We start from the raw sequence: 16,084 nt of genomic DNA, 5'->3' as shown, positions 1-16,084 counted from the left end.
ATTTTGCCAAAGTGCTATCGTTCACCTGTGGAGTAAATTTATTTGCCTACAATTTGCCCGCAACATGCGCGATTGGGCATCGAATTCCATTAGCTTCATATTTTTTCTGCCATCGGTAAATTATGCCATAACTGTCGCAGAAAGACAAATGGCAAGACGGAAAAAAGTGTCAGAAAAAGTAACATTAATGATGAATGGGGGTACCAAACAGCACGTGGAGAAGAAATGATAATTTCGCTATAAATCGCTCTTAATAATACTCGCAACAGTATCGAACGGGGAACATTGCTCATACCATAGATTTTTTCCGAAGTTTGCTACGCTTGTTGAACTGGGACGGTAATTACACAATGAATCATAATTTTCATAAATCTCTGCCAATGGCCGGTCTAACAACAAATATTTTAAAAATTCAAATTGATTGTTGTGTTTTTATGGTTACATCTTATTCATATTACCATCAAAGAGTTTTGTGCAAAATACCTATCCTATACTAACGTCCTTATACAAACACAAAACACACTTTTCAAGAAATTCAAAGTATTGTTGATTATAGTCGAGAAGGTAGTTCCTGATTTTTGAATTACAGTGCACCCTCTCTTATTTGAGAGGCGATGGGACTGTCGAACAAGAGAGGTTTTCAAATTACAGAGGTGGAAAGTGAATGAAAGGTCCATCCAAACAAGAAAGAGACAGAACATTTAGTATGCAGCCTTAACTGTTGCTATAGGAAACTGCGAACAGGATAGCCAATTTGTGCATACATCATTCAATAACCATGGCAACACCATACACAAATAAGAGGGACACAGATTTCAGAGGTTTTCCAAATTAGAGGAACAAAAATGTACTGGAAATCAAGGGACTGTGCAAAATGTTCAAATAAGAGAGGTTTTTTTCAAATTGGAGAGATGTCAAATAAGAGAGGGTTCACTGTATTTCGTTTTTGATGGAGAAGAGTGTGTTACTGCTTTATATTGGATGAAGCAATTACTAAATGGTAGATTTTTTGTCTGAAACAAAATAGTTTAACTAAACCTTTTTTTGATAAAATGACACAATTGTGATGCTCTGGAAAAGGAAGCAGCCTTAGATTAGTTTACAATCCGGTTATGTTTATGATTTTATTGGAAAATAACAGTTTTATGCCTTAATTTTATTTCATTTTATTTTATTTTAATTTATGTTATTTTTTTAAGGTAAGATGTGCAATTACAACGCACTAAACTACTTCAAAAGTACGAACAGGCCAAACATAGCAGTATAATGATGCTCAAGATGGTGGCACCGATCACCACTCTATAAAATTTAGTAAATGAAGTACCGTTGATTAATGTATCGTTGCGTATGGGTAGGAAATCTAAAAACTGAACAACCACATTCAGTTCCTGGCTGCAAGAGCAATCCTCCTCGAAGCTCATCTTTGGGGTAGCCGAGAGAAGTTTAATAGATTCGGCCGCAACATTCACAACCAGCTTACCCTCGATTTGCTTTTCACCGTTGCATAAAAACAGTTCATACCCGGAAATAACGCCCTCTAATTTGTGCAGTATTAGTTCAACTTGAAATGTGGATGTATTAAAAACAACACGATCCTTGCGCGATGACAGCGTGGTACAATGAATAACTATATCCAATACACCCTCTTTGTAATGCGTATCCGTGCGAATGCAGCGACCGTATCGGTGGTTGATCCATTGAAATGCTGTCGGATGCAATGAATCCATTTGCACCAAGCTAAGATTTAGTCCGTAAAAGTCCAACGCTGGTGGCTCCGTATTGCTTGTCGGAATACAGTAGCCGTATATAATCGATGGACACAAACAGAGCAAACATAACGCTACTGTTTGCTTCATATTTTTTATGATATGGTAATTTTCTTTAAAGTTTTATAAATCACAGCCAGAACCGTGTATCCTTAATGCACAGCCAGAACCTGATTCATAGACCTCACCTGATTTACAAATGACAGAAAAACATATCATGGTGGTCATATTAATTTATAAGATTTCCCCTTTATGCTTATAGTTCATCCTTTCGACAGAAGCAAAAGTTTTAATGGACCGATTATTTATATTTCCTAACCATGCATCATAAGTACTGCATCAATAAAAACAATTTATTGCATTTACTTCGGAGAAAAATCGATTAGCACAACAATACAGCATAACAAAGTAAAACATTTTTAAGACAAGTTTCTACAGCATAGCTGCTATCTGAAGAACAAAACATTCATTCGACAGCTTATATGACCCCATGAAATGTGCTCTGATGAAACCAGTTATTATTCACTCTTCCTATAGGTTTTAGTTTAATTATTATTATTCAATTAATAAGTAAGATGTAGTTGGTTTGGTTCTACTAGTATAGATTAAAAATATTGAATTAGGCTTAGTTTTAACCTGCTGCTCGTCTCCAACATCGTCTGTTTTGCAAAGCTATTGGTATTTGTATGGGTATCTTACTGTTGTCTTTGTGTAATCCTAAATTATTATGCTTTCACTATATATGATGATATATGATTATGCTTTCACTGCATACATTTTTAGCAAACATCTCCAGGTTAGTTAAACATCTGACTTTAACGTAGCAATTATCAATAAAGTAAGTGCAGAAAACAAAATAAAACTAGCATGCTGCAAGGTAGAACCAGCGCTCTTAAAGATCTACAAACAATAATATTTTGAAAAACTTAGATGATAAGTAAGCCACCATCACTTTTTGGATTTGTTTCGTTTTATCTGTAAGCCTTAACCGAACCATAATAAAGGATAGTAAGGATAATAAAAAACGCAGCCATTCAAAAAGCAAAATAACGCAGCAAAAAAAAGAAAACCCTTTGTTTAATGATGCAATGATAATGATTTATTTTTAGTTAGATATGCAAAACTTCGAAAAATTGTACACATTCACGCAGTTTATTTCAAAATGCATTTGTTTATAGCACAGAATGTAGCCAACAGACCAAGTATAAGTAAACTGATACCAATAATGACATGAACTACAGTGAAATCACTTTTATCAGTAGTGACACTCACTTGTGTGGCATTTGGCGCAGGCAAATAATCAAGTAATTTAATGATCAAACTCATCTGTTTATCGCAAACACAGTCTTCTTCAAATTCCATTTGTATTTCAGAGGAATAGTAAATTAACGCTTTTTTCGACATGTTTACTGCCATTGCACCACTCTTTTGAGTTGCCGGACTACAAATGAATAGAGTATAACCAACCACCACTTTGTTAAACTCATGCAAATCAATTGCGACGTTAAATGAAGATGTATTCCATACAACACTGTCAAGCACTTGTCGTCGCCCAGATCCACTGCAAAAAATTGTTACATTTAGTATACCTGCGCTGTACGTCGTGTCCGTTCGTATGCATTGCCCATATTTGCGGTTGATCCAGCGGAACGCTGTGCGATTCAAATCGTTCATTGCAAAGAAATCCAGTTTTGCTTCTGTTATATCAATTGATGGTTCATCCTGTCTAGGTCCCCTCACGCAATAGCTGTAGGCCAGTATTGGAAAAACAAAAAACCAAACCACAATCTTTACTGGAACCATCGTGCAAGCAAGTCTACGGTCTTGCTTCAAATGAACAAATAATTCATGCCAAACAAGGGACAGTAACACTGGTATGTTCATTGTATTGTGACAGCACTTTCATTGCGCTTGAGCAGAAAACTTTTGTTATGATCTAAGTTTTCTCAACCACTTTCACAACAATGTAAACTTATGCATGACACTCAGATAATGGTGTCCTAATATTTATTAAAAAGGATTTGGATCTTCAGACATTATGGTGAATGTTACAAGTTAAAAGTTATTTTGTTAGTGATTAAGAAAAAAACAAGGTTTCATCTCACGATAGGCAGGGGCTAATTTCATTATGTGCCTATTTCTATAAACTTGGAGTAAACTTTAAATACATGATTCATGTACAATTCTATTACTAAATCTTAAAATGATAACAACCAACCAAATGTATTACATCTGGTTATAATTAATACGCAGTTTAAGCCATTGTGCCAAACATACAACCACATACATTTGATTAATGTTGATGTTAACCCAAAACTAATATAAGTCCAATACCATACAATACCAGACACTCACACTAATAAATCCAGATTCTAAGATGAGACAAAACAGCATAAACACGCAATCCCTTCGAAACTATAAAATCCATGATGAACCACATTTGCAATCATTTTATAAACAGCCATTTTGCAAGCCTTTACATTTGCAGTGAGATGTGATTTTTCTTCTTGGTTCCGTGGAGTATTTGCTTTCTCCGAAAATCGTAACTACCTTTACGGCCACTAAGGCCAGTTATGTGCGTTGTAAAAATCGCAAAAATTATTGCATCATAAAAACGAATGTCATCCAGTGCAGTGCGTAGCTTTTTTGCAATATTTATTGGTCATAAAATATATGAAACGCTTGTTTTTTAATGAACTGCTTCGATTGTAACAGACAGCACGGACCACATACATAAAAACATACATGCTAGTTAAGTGTGCACAAATCATTTTTGCGGGTTGGATGTTAAAAAATGCTTCATAAACATGAATAAATCTCTGAAACGTTGCGTGTTGGTAAATGAAAAATTTGGATTTCACTTTTTTTGTTCTCATGTTGAAGATATACAAATTTCTAATATTTTTATAACATAAGCCATTCAGAGAATAATACTTCCTCAGAATTATTGATATCGGCATTACTTGACTGTTTACTTAACTTATGTTACTTATGTTATGTTACCGAATTATTACTCCATTTCCAGACCGGATGTTCCAGGTGGGATTCGAACCAATGCCGGACTTATTTGATTTCTATCTGTTAACGGGACGGGTGCTCTATCTAACATCAATCGACATACACAGACGGTACCTAATTGTATTTTTATGTTAAAAATACTCTACCCATAAATATAATGGTACAAGAAAAAAACATATTTGCACTCTTTTGATTTATTGTACTATAATTCTCTCGTTGCCAGTATCAGAAATCAACTACCTAGTGCTAGTGGCTTCTACTAATAATACGTTCAAGAGTTTTTGATTGATTGCCCGAAACACGTCATCAACTCAAAGCAAAAAAAAAAAACAACATCGTCTCATCGTACAGCAACGTGTATACGTACTACTAGTACCTGTTTTACTACAGCTTAAATCATTTTCATACTAATCCTTGACCGTTCAAATGCCCATGCGGTAAATTATTAACCATTTGGTGCCGACTTATGCAATCAAGGTAACGCAAATCATCAACGAAATAACCTTATTAAATTCAAGGGTTTCAGGATTAAGGGTTTCATTGAGGCGTTGTTTTAATTATTCCAAAATCTAAAATCTTAGAGGCTTAGTGATTGTAAGTTTTAACCATGAAATATCGTTTATTTACCTCAGTTGTTTAATACTGGCAAACGTTCTGTTTATTTTTTTTTAAGTATCTCTCCTAGAATTTCACTTTAATTATCACAAGCACTTGATACTTGGTTTGTGTATCATTTATTCTTCTCGAAGAACAGTAATTTATCGAAAATATGTTTAACCTTTTATTGCTAATACGATAGCACATTGTTAAACCACAGCTACACGTAGCCAAAAAGCATGCATCCATCTTAGTGAAAGTTAATGTACGCATGTTGTTACACAATTTGAGAAATATTGGTTCAGTTTGTTTTAACTTTAGCTGATCAAGAAAAAATATATTCCAGTATCAAATATTTGCAAAATGAAGAGCGATTTGCATTATGTGTTTGTAATTTGGATTTTAGCGCGAATGTTGACTAAACCAGTAACCGACTAGCAATTATAAATAGTCCACCAATCTTAGTCCTCCACATACAATTTCAACAAATATGAGCGCCAGTTTTGCATAATTCAAACGTCCATATGTTTGTTCAGACACCGAACAAACGATGAAGTTATCATCGTGTGACCTTATCCGATACCGACTAATGATGTTTACCACTATGTGGAATTACCGTTCGTTAATGATGTGAGCTGAATTCAACATCTGTCCGACCTACTCCGTTATTACGGCTTACTTTTACGTAACGTTTCGTTACGTTACGATACGCAACGAACTATTAGATAGATAGCACCTGGATGGGGTAGTTTTCACGCACCTATTCTCGTTTTCGATGTGCTTAATAAATCACTGGTCAGTTTGTTTGCGTTCGGCTTGTTGATCGAGCGGTCATAAAGAGACTATTATTAAGGCGTCACTTTCCAGACACAAAACTATCAATCTCGCTGACGTCTATTTCAGCAGGTGGTCGTCAACGCAACAGTCTAGCACAGACATGTCAAACATACGTCCTGCGAAGCGCTTGCGAAAACATTCAGTGCTGCGAATAACTTTGGCAGTTACTTAAATGCACCAGACATTGATTATAAGTTATATTACATCAGAATTATTTCCTTTTTAATCAATTCTTCAAGTCATAGTGGTTGTTCAAACGAATAGTGAAATAACTACCAGGGGCCTCGTTGGTTAGTTTTCCACAAAGATGCTATGTATAGCATGTGTTTTAGTGGTTGTTGTTATGAGGGGATATCACGAACTGGTTTGAGGAAGCTTGTCTATTTTTTATATTTTTTTTTCTCTACATAACCAAGAACTTGTCCCAAAGACATTTTTGTTAAGACTACGAGTGTTCGACATCACTGGTAACGGGGAAGTTTCTCCGTCGTTATAACAAGAATAAATGGAAAGCGCTGATAATACTAGTAATTCGTTATCATCAGCTGTTATTGTTCACATGCTGCTGCTGAATCACAAGTGTTTATTTCATATGATGAATACTTTTGAAATTTGGGTGTACACCACATAAAATATGTTGAAACACTTCACAGAAACAAATATAATTATCATGGATGGCATTACCAAAAATTATTAGTTCAATTAGCTGCTTCTAAACCAATGTATAATGTCTCAATAAAATTCGTCCAGTGCATTGCGTGTCATACCCGAAATTCATCTCTCTCTATCTCTATGTCAAGTGGAAACGGTAGTATCACAGTAGTATTGCTTATATGAATACGTCTACCGTCTCTTCAAACAAACCCTTGTTCTATGTGCCAGGGTGCGGTACAAATCACATACTTTCATTAAAAGACTCCTCTCTGCCCGTGCGCTAAGTGCTAAACGCTTGCTTTTCGATGAAGTGTATGAACGAGTGTACGAATTGAACAAAACGCCACTTCTTCATGATTCCGATTACCCATTTCGACGTCAATCTCATTTGGCAGCATGTGAAAATCGTCGTGATTGATTGTGATTTTGACACGCACTCTCATTATATTTCTCCGTACCATCAAAACCCCGCTTGCCAGTCTCAACGAAAAAGTAGCTCGATGATTAACATAATAATGATTGAATGAGGACAGAGAACATTCAATCCGACCATATTTCACGCCGTGCCGCCTTGTGAATAAATCCTTCCAGTCGTTTATTCGATCGAAGGGTTACGAATGGATAAAAGGGGTTTCCATGACAGCTGACGAGCGAAAGAGCGTTCCTGTTGCTTTGCATATGTGACGCGTCAAATTATGAAATCGTGCGAACGGAACATAAATCATGCAAATACCAAAAGCAGACATATCTCATATCGGTGATATCGTCCTTCCCACGCATTTTTTTTTTTCAATCGAGCTATGGCTATTGTACCTAATTACAATTATTGTAAATTTACTGTAAAGTAATATAAACAATGTGGAAAATTATTTGCAAATGATTTAACCTGCAGTACCTTTAATCTACAAACCACGAAATGACGCCAAACAAAACGAATTTCTCTCGATTCTCAATCTATGTTTGTTGCTTGTGTCTTTATTTTTGTTCTGCCCATGTTTTCCATCTCAGACAAGGGGAATCTCTTTGAGTTCCATGGTCTCTCAGCGATTAATACGAACTGGCGAACGGTGAACTGGAAGTCTCAATTCTAAGGCAACTGTATACGATTTGTATCCGAAAGATACCCGAAAGAAAGCGAACCCTTAAGCAATATTCGTGCCGCTTAGTATAAGATTGAGACGTAACTCATTCATATTTTATTCACGCCAGTTCTCTTGGACTCGCTGAACTGCAAAGACTTTACATTTTTGGTCCATACTTTCTTTCACAATCGAAGCATCGTAACCTGAAACGTTACACTGCTTACCATAAACAAACCATGTATCGTGACATTGTATTGGTTGTGGAAGGCCTTGAAACTAGCGCCCTACGTGACATAAATTACGTTCTGTTTATGACAAATGACGGTATGGTGATGTAATTGTGCTACCTGATCTTTCCGCCCCTGCGGCAGTGAAAGAGTTTTCATTGTAAATTAATGTTATGGCATAAACAAATACGGACCAATAAATTAGTGGTGCCCACTGCAGTTATGAAATATCGTTCACTGTTTTTCAGCAGACGAATAGTTTAGGACATGGAAGGATATTTTTGCCAGCATTCACCATGCTCTGGGAATGCTTTGGTATGCTAGATGTAGTGACCGCTTTGTGACAAGTGTGCCGACTAGACGACAAACGAAATTCCTAAGCGAATTGATTCCCTACAGTCTGTTGCCAGTTCGTGTGAGTAATGGTAATCATGTCGAAGGTTTTGCAAGCATGGGATATGAATCATTCTTGCCACGGCGGTTCCCTGCACCATTCTCAATCTTTCAACCATTCTTTTTTTGGCAGGCAATACTTTTGTCATGACTCCAATTAGCCAAAGCTTAAACCCTCAAGCCATGTTTATTTCTAAAAATCAACAGTACATTCAAAAACAATGCCGTTGAGCGAATAGAGTAGGGAAAGGTACATTTGTAGGAGCTTTCTGAACTTGTGTGTGTCAACATGTTGAGTGGCAACAAACAAATATACACTTTTCACAAATATGAGAATTGAAAAGTGCCTGGAGTAATTGAAGATATAATTATTCAAACGAATTGTATACTGGGAAAATAGCTCCAATAGAATTTCTAGATTGAATTCACGCAAATGTTGATATTCAAACCTCAAGAATTGTTTGTCATATTCAAGTAGCATAAAAATCTCTAACAAGTATTGTAATAATATAGCAAAAAAATATAGATTTCCAAACATCTTCACACAAATGCCTCTTGGTTCGACGCGAGTTATATTTTAAAGATTCAATTTCTTGCATATTAAATTTGAAATCCTTTACCGTCTTTTTTAAAGGATGTTCAAATCGCTACCATGCTTAAAGTAGCCATTCCTTCGTTCAAATCTCGCTTTAATGTTACATCCGGAAACGGAACGAGAAAAATTATTTCATCATTTTAATCATCAGCCACATGAGCACGGCCATTATGCTTTTCGAAGTGCCATTTTCAGACGCACGCTTCACCGCGGTCCTTCCAACGGCCTCCCTCTGGAAGAATTTAGCGTCGAGTGGTGGTGTGGTAAAGTTTCCCGTGCGACACCGTCTGACATTAAACTTTTGCGCACAGGAAAAACTCCACCCCGTATGCTGAGGTACCCCGAGTTTACCGCTGTTCCCTGGTCGCTTGGTTCCTACGGCTCGCAGCTGAAACTATACCTACCTCTGCACGTTTCATGCAAAATACGGCATTGTCGGTACTCCCAATAGATTTCACGGTTCTCGCGAGAGCACACGTACACTTATGCTTTATGTAATGGAAAACTGTTAGAGACGCTTACGATATTAGCCTACCTTTGCCACCGCGCCCAAGGGTATCGGATGATTGAAAGAGAAGGATTCAGATGTCGTAAAAGTTTATCCGTTTTCTGCACTTGAAATGATATCACCTCACTGCAGACTGCCACACTCACGAAGTTTGGCGTGAGTGTATAAAAAGTCACAACTTTCACATCTGCGCTCGAGAACGCAGCAATCGTGATTCCCATGGTAGCTCTCTTTTTTGCTGCTGTCACAAATGGTAAGCAGGTTTAAAGTTGGATCATATGCAGATAATTCCATTACAACATTCTGACGTTTCAGTACGCAAATGATGCTGAGGTTGTGAGTTCACACACTCAAAAATTGATTGATCGAAACTGTTTTTCTCTTTCGGTAATTATTAATAATTCGATCTTCCAAACACTTTTACACTAATCGTTTATAATTTCAATCTTGTGTACATACTGTTGTCAATAAAACAATGCTTCTACGAGTAAGAGATTTCAATATTGCATCATAAATATTTTATTTTATTCTTTCTCACCAAGCAAACAAATGATTCGTGCACAATAATCAAGAAAGCACAGGCATTCGATTTTTGCCATCCCGGCAAAATGTATACACATGGGACTTTGACATCGTTTGTTTGACTTTCTTTCACGGTGCACGCTTATCTTTACAATGAAACTTCTAAGACACCACGATTCATGAGCACGTGAGACTTCCACCTTATTCTACCACCACCCAAAGCTCTTTTCTTATACATTCCCGCGTATGTCTTGCTTTTGGGCTACGTTATTTCATATAAAACTTCAACTCCACCATTTTTCTTTCGCCACACTTGTCCTCCCTACTGTGTGTTTCTTTTCAACGTGAGCTACAGCCAGTACCTGGAAAGAATAAGAATTATGTGACAACAGATTAAGGTACGGCACTTCAAATGCACCGACACAGATTCCGCTGTGTTTAAAACGGAAATGCTGCAGATCTATACTCTCCGTTATTTTGAATTGCGGAGGAGAAGAAAAAAGGAGAAAAAAACCAGGCTGCTGTTCACCCATAGACGTTTTAGTCACCTTTTCCCTGGAAATATGCATCTGGCACGTGCATCTGACGGGCAGCCTTATGCCGCCGCAAACTCCAGCCAAAAGTGTCGCACTAAGCATCGGGGAGATTTATTTTGCAAAAGTTCTAGCTCACTGCTGTGCTGTCAGATTGTCGCGTCCACTCAGACAGGTTTGGCCTGGATACTGAGTAAGCAGAACGAATTTCTTGTTCGCAAATATCAATTTCATTCTGCTGATGCAGTTCCTCGCGGTCGTGCATGCCTTGATTGTGTTGCCATGTGCCATTTTTGCCCATACTTATGCACACTGTCCGTGAAGGGATGATTCAATTTCTTACCTATTTGTGAGATTGCTTGCGTTTTTATCGGTTTAACGTTTGAATTGAATTTTGAGATGATACTTATGTCACTGATTAATTCATATTTTAACACAACGAATGACAATTAAAAACAAATAAATTAACATCAATTACATTACTGCTCTATACAAATTGTGTAGCTGTAGTTGAATTTGAATGTTTTATGCCTGCGTCACCATGCGATGCTCGCAAGTGAGTTTCGAATTCCAACCACAGAGCAATCGCATGCGAAGTGCCTAGATTCAAAGCGTTGCTATTAGAGTGCGGGACCACATGTCCCAGTTACATGTAAAAGGATCTCTTTTCACTTCACCTGGCAGCATACTACAAAGAATAAAGGAACAAACGTATAGCCCAGTAGCTTTCGGCATGAAAAGCGATCAAATAATCGATAAATGGTAAATTGAGAACAAGTTGATTGACCATCGACGAGATGTATAATATTACAAAATACAATAGAAAGCATACAAGGCTGGGAGGTAGCCGAGGTATTAAAATTGTTACCGACGTGTTTTGTGTACGGAAAAGTTCGCTGAAATAAAAGCTACATTTGTAGTATACAGCAGCAACTTTTTGGGTTGCAGGTCAAATATTTTAAGCAAAGTTGTTTAATCGTTACAGTGTGAAGGTCGTATATAATTCACATACTATTGTAGCAATATCCAAAATCAATCGTTCCTTTTTGATCGTTTGTATGCTAGTACCCAATAGAACTCCCTTTTGATCGTTTGTAAACTAGTACCCAATAGAACTCGAGCTCTCATTAAATATCATCCCGTTTCATTAATTTTGACTTTGCTTTCCGCTGCGTAACGGAAAAATTATGCAAAAGCACTGAATACGTTTTTTTATGCTTGACCAATTCGATTCAATTTCAAAACAGTTTTAGACCGTTAACGCAACTGAATCAACGGTTTATGATTGTCTTCGTAGAAAAAATATATCAAACAACATAAATTTAATAACATATTTCTGTACCCCGATAGCGTAAAACATCAAGTAACTCAATTAAATGTGACACACACTTTAGATTGTTTAAATTCTGACAAACTAATTCATCTATGTTTCAAGTGCAATATGTATCATTGAATCGCACCGAGACCTAAGCCCTGATATCTGTTACATCTCAAAAACTCATTACAATCCTTTTTCCATTACGATATATCCGAGCGTACTCTCCACATTCAGTACTCATCAACGCACAAAGGGAAGCAATTAGTATAAAATAAACAGTAATCATTGCGAATGCATACGTACTCCTGCTGTACAACTCATACGAGCAACAAGATTTGAAAATACGAACCGGAAAGTGTACGCATGCATCGCTGTTGAGGAGCGTTCCTTGGGCATGGAAAAGGCCACAGCACTACACTATTCACCTTGCTGTGTAGCGTTAGCACCCCTACATATGGCTAACGATTCAGGGTATCGCTATGAGCAGCAAGCAATGTGCAAACATTGCAAAATGACACGTGAATGCGTAAGCGCATGTTCTAATGGAAAATCTTACAAAAGACCATCATCCGCGCTACCATCGTCACGCATTGCCGTTGTTTCATTCGCATTGCGATCAAGCAAATTGATACCATCACACACGCTATTGACACGCACAAGCTCAAACCCACCATCATCATCATTTTGCAGTTATTGAGAAAACTGATGTTTGTCTATTCGATAGTCTCACTTAACAAGAAAACTTTTGGAGAATAATTAACACTCAAGCTGTCTTTGTTAGGTATCCTTTCTCGAACCATTATGGCGTAAAGTATCAGGAGGACATGACACCCACTGTTTACAACTTTTTCGAATAAATCTAAAACCATTAGAAAGTAATATGGCATGTTTTGTTATAGCCCATCGATTCCTGTATACGATGTTATGTTCTCCTAAGTGGACACATACTAATTCAGTGGTACATTTCACTGATTATAATATTAATTGAGCTGCACTTATTTACGCTATTAAGCTGTCTGTTTGACCACCGTCTCACTATCTATAGTGTCTGACCACTATCAGCGGTCGCAGCACTCGTATTCACGGTGTCACAAATGGCTTCCGAAATTTCTATTTTATGCCCGGGTATACACGACACGTTCTACCGTACAGTGACTTTCCCAATCATCGTACCATTTATTGTACCTATCCCTCGACGTAGGCTAGTTGTATGCACTAAATCTGATAAAAGCTTAAATTCATTTGGCAGAACCGTTGTATGGGCTTTGATAGCAAACGCGTGCAGCTATTCAGGAGATCACGACATCACGATATTAGCATTAAGCTAGATTAAGCGATACTTAGGTTTATGCTAATGATAATTATTTCGCTAACACTCGTGGACATCAAGTAGAGCAGCTCATTTTGTGATGAGAGCGTATGTCCCACATGGAACAAACTACTTGCATGTGTCCTGTTATTATACACCTCACATTATGTTTGAATGTTTGTAACACAAAATGTAAATAAGTTTTGATTTTCAAGGACTTAATAAATGACGAAAATATTGTAGGTATTATTTTCATTAATAAACCTATTGAAGATAGTCAATCGTTTCTTCCATATTGTATGATGCTGTATTCCAGAGGCCTGTGCAGTCTTTGTGGCTTACTTCATCAACAATCGACGTAAATTCTTCCTTCCGTTTTGTACTGACCAACATGGTTCGATGCAGTCCCGGCATGCTTGAACGATTTCTTTCATGGAGATTGTTTCGCTAGAAAACTATTCTCCAGGCTTAACAAAGTAGATACATTTTGCATTCGGACCATTGACCAGCCTCTCGAAGCAGAAACGGTGGACGCAATGAATTTCCGTTCGTTGCATTCCTCTTCAGAACTATTGCAGCCCGGGTGCTAGTGCTGACGTTTGATGAAGGCAAATGAAAGAAAATAAATTATTTGCATTTTGGTTTCCGCACTGTCCGACAAATGATTGCGGTTGCATAATTGATGCAGCACATCGGTACCAGATGCAGATGCAGCTTCTGTGGCGAGTACTACTCTGGGCAACTTTATCTCGATCATTTGTTATGCTAATAGGTTGCTAAGTACTTGCATAGTTAGAAAACGATAAAACCAACCACGGCGAGCTTATACAAGGGTATAGACTTTTGCCATAAAGTAAAAAAAAAATCCTCGATCCTTTTATCTGCAATCCTTCATTGTACAATGCTGCAAAGCAGAATGCTGATACAAGAATGCTTTGATGTTACTACTGCAGTCCAATTCAGGGGTGCACTTGGCAGCAACATTGAATATCCTTTGCTTCTGTGTACTCATCATAGAAGCTGTTTGGAAAAATGACTGCTTCACAAGAAGCCAAAAAGAACATTGATTAAAATTCGGAGCATATAAATACTCCAATAAATTTCACTTTATCTAAACGAAACATGAAAACATTCAAAACTAACCTTGAAGTAAAGCAATTTGATTTTATCAATTGTTTTGAATACTGTATTTATTTTCAACTCCACTCAATCGCTCCGGAACAAAACTCAACTGGAAAAGAAACAATATTCATTATTTTTAACATATCAACTACACCTCTCGAGAGGTGCACCCACAGTTTTTACCAAGCTGACACATTAAGCTTTAGGCATTAAAATGTAATGCACTCATAATAAAATACAAACCTATATCAAAGAGCAATTTGCGGTAAGCAACTGTCACCAGTAACTATAAAAAGGTACTGTCTGAAACGTTATGAACGAGCGTCCCGACATAATAGGCAACTTTCGTCAACATTTGCTACTGGCTTTGTACGATGATTGAGCACCAGGCACCAGGATTTCTATCTCTTACACTCAACTAGAAGATCAGAACGTAGCGAACGCCGGGCGAAGCTTACTGATTAAAATTTTCCTGTCAGTTTGTCTACCACTTTGTCGCGCACCGCACTGACATCCAGCTGCACCGGGTGAACTGGAGGAAGCACTGTGTCCATTATGGGCACGAAAGCTACTGTTGTCACCGTACTGCACGTGCACTTTTTGAGGTACAGACAAAGTTCATAACTCATTCGGACTACAGAACAAACAAACAACAATTAGATTCGTCTACAGGAAAACACTAAACCCGGCATACACGGGTGGCAAGTGGTGACATCTCAGTTCCGAGCAACATCTGTTTTGCGGGTAGATAACAATTAATTTTCAACCACGTGGCAATTATTTCCCTTTCGCTTTACACTCCACAGAAGGGAAAGGGGATTATCAACTTCCAGACTAGGTTCGGTAGTGAATGAAAGCAAGACATTGGTTTGACTCAGGGCCAGCTGGACGAGGACCAGTATTACTAAAGTTCATACCAGCACCAGGAATTATTACTTGCAATTACTAACCATGTTTAGCATGTTGATTCATGACTGTAGCAGTATTGTTTACAGTAAATCTTGCAGATACGTTTGCTGTAAGCATGCACCGCTTGCACGACAATAGATATGGGATAATTTGTGGTTCAATCAACTAATAGACGCTGCGTACCCTACCTTTAGGACAGTCTAACACATGAATATTAAGCCATCGTGAGTTCATTTGACAAAAAGAATGTAATGGGATTATATTCATTGTAACGAAATTTAATCACATTTCCATTCCAACGACTACACCGTTATTTTCGATATCTAACATATAAAGATAACCGCTAGAAGTTGGTCTTAACAGCGATGGTTTGGTTAGTTGCTAGTTAGTTGTTTCACTCAAAGAGTTTTGCTCGTCTAATTAACTATCTAATTAAAAACGTAGCTTTACGCTAATAATAATATAAAAAAACCATAATCAAAGCTCAGTCATAAAATACCCACCTGCACAGCTGCTAAAAAACAACAGCACCGCAACTGAAAACAAACAAAAAACCAGGGCACAAACAGTAACTTTAGTGATACATTTGACTAAAGTACGGGCCATATTTCGAGCACTGTCAGAAATGCAGGTGCACTTGAAACTATCCTCGACAGACGCTCGTGGAGCTTGCGGAATATATGAAGCCGTTAAA

Source organism: Anopheles coluzzii, chromosome 2, assembly GCF_943734685.1.
Source record: "Anopheles coluzzii chromosome 2, AcolN3, whole genome shotgun sequence".
Lineage (NCBI taxonomy): Eukaryota > Metazoa > Arthropoda > Insecta > Diptera > Culicidae > Anopheles > Anopheles coluzzii.
Note: the sequence above shows the minus strand (reverse complement) of the source record.